The sequence below is a fragment of the Telopea speciosissima genome, unplaced genomic scaffold, assembly GCF_018873765.1.
Source record: "Telopea speciosissima isolate NSW1024214 ecotype Mountain lineage unplaced genomic scaffold, Tspe_v1 Tspe_v1.0044, whole genome shotgun sequence".
In the NCBI taxonomy this organism is placed as follows: Eukaryota; Viridiplantae; Streptophyta; class Magnoliopsida; order Proteales; family Proteaceae; genus Telopea; species Telopea speciosissima.
Window position 1 is genome coordinate 2,501 of NW_025317380.1, and position 2,500 is coordinate 5,000.

Below are 2,500 nucleotides of genomic sequence, written 5' to 3' on the forward strand. Positions count from 1 at the left end.
GTTGTGGCAAGAACCAGGGACCCAAATAGGTCCAAGCCCCCACCCACCTTGCGGCACGAGCCAAGGACACAAATAGGTCCAACCCCCCACCTAGGCCATCACCTCACCCTGGGCCGACAATCAACCAAGGTAGCAACAAATCATCATCGGGAGAGAACATTGGGGGGAGGGGGAGGGGGGGCGGGCGGCGGACCACCATAATGGCTGCACCACAGCGCACAAATTTGGCTTACGTGACTGCACCACAGCGCACAAAGTTGCACGGCTGCACCACAGTGCACATCAGCCTAACGTGGCTGCCCACAACGCACAAATTTGGCTAACATGGAAAACTGCACCACAGCGCTGCGAGGCATGCGCGGCACTGCTCGGCGCACATGTTTGCCTCACGTGGCTGTACCACAGCGCGCACATCTGTTACGGTAGGCGTCGTACACCACAGCGCACAAATTTGGCTAACTGAGCTGCCCCACAGCGCACGTCTGCTAAGCGCAGCTGCACCACCCAGCGCACAAAGTTGCCTAACATTGGCTGCCCCACAGCGCCGTCTACTAAAGCTGACGGCTACTGCCTGGCGCACAAGTTTGCCACGTGGCTGCCCACACGTCTGCTAGGCGTAGCTGCACCACAGCGCACCAAAGTTGCCTAATACACGGCTGCACCGCAGCGCACACCCGGCCCTAGCGTACGCACCACCGCACATATTTGCCTAATGTGCATTTTCCCACTGGCGCACATCTCCTCAGTGTCGCTGCATCACTGAGTGCTCAACCGATGCCTAGCATATGTAAACCACAGCGCATAGGGCTGCTGCCCATGGCTACACCACCACACTGCTTGATGCCTAACATAACGCGCACCACGCACATGAGGCTGCACCACGTGGCTACCGTAGCACACATAGCCGCCATGGGTGGCTTTACTCTACCGCGTAAGAGGTGCACTGAGGATGGGACCAACGTGCCTTCGGACCCAGTTCTGCGTGTGTAATGGATGTAGCCCAGCCACTACGCACATTGCCCACACGCATGCACCGTGTGCAGCGCTTGGGTGCCCATACGTGCCACCCAACCAAGAGTAGCCACCCCCTCCCTCGAGGTAGCTCTTAAGCTTTTTGCACTTTTCCAGAAGGAGACATGACCCCCCCCCAGAAAAGTCATACTGGGCTATTTCTTGAGCTACAAACATCATATGGTTATGAAAATTGGTAGGAAATTAGAGAAAATTCAAAGGAACATTTTAAAAAATTTCATTAATTTCTCATTTATATATATTTTTATTAATTTTTAGTATTAAAAAATCAATAAATTCAAAATATCGTGAAAAAAATCCATCGTGTTGAATTTTTGTACAAAATCAATTTCAAAAACTTAGCTAAATGCATAGAATGTCTTGGCAAGAGATTGGATCACTTCAACTTTGTTTACTATTTTTTATAATATTTTTGTAGAAGATCATAAAAAATTCATCGATAAGTCATATTGGTCTATTTGTTGAGCTATAAACATCACATGGTTATGAAAATTGGTAGGAAATTAGTGAAAATTGAAAGGAACATTTAAAAAAATATATCATTAATTTATCATTTATATTTATTTGTTTATTAAATTTCATGTATAAAATATCTAAAGAAGCGATGAAAAATCCATTTTGTTGAATTTTTCACAAAACCAACTTGAGATGGCTTAGATAAATGCATAGAATGTCTTGCCAAGAGATTGGGTCACTTCAATTTCGTTTACTATTTTTATAATTATTTATTTTAGCATAAAATTATCGATATTAATAATGCGACTTTCAAGTCCCTAAAATTTACAAATATACACCACTTTGTCCATCAAGTAAATGATTAAAAGACCAATGGGATGTTTTGCACGAAGGGAATATAGGATCAGTGTTACGTTGTGCGGGCGATGACGCACATGTGCATCATGAGCCAGCCCAAAGGCTCCAAATTGTGCATCATAACCTCATTTGCATACTGAGGCTAGCATTGCAAATTGTGTGAAGCTGCAGTGCCGACCATGCGGGCTTGATGCACGCCATGTTGGGCAACCTTGTGCGAGGCGTGTGCCATGGTGAGCAGCCTGGTGCTAGCCGGTGTGCCATGGTGAACACCGGTGCGAGGAAGCGATGTGCCATGGTGGGCAGCCTTGTGCTCGGCGGTGTGCCCGCGGTGGAGCAGCGTGTGCGAAGCGGTGCGCCACGGTGAGCAGCGATGTGCAGCCGATGTCCCATAGTGAGCACCGATATGCGTGTAGCGATCCATGGTGGGCGGCGATGTGCGAAGCGTGTGCCCATGGTGGGCAGCGATGTGCCGAAGCGATGTGCCATAGTGGGCGGCGATCGTGCGACTGCAGTGTGCCATGGTAGCGGCGATGTCTTGAGGCGACTTGTGCCATAGTGGCGGCGATATGCGGAGGCGATCGCCATAGTGGGCAACTTATGCGAGGAGAAGTAGGCATAGTGAGCAGCAATGTCGCGGGGCAGTGTGCTGCCA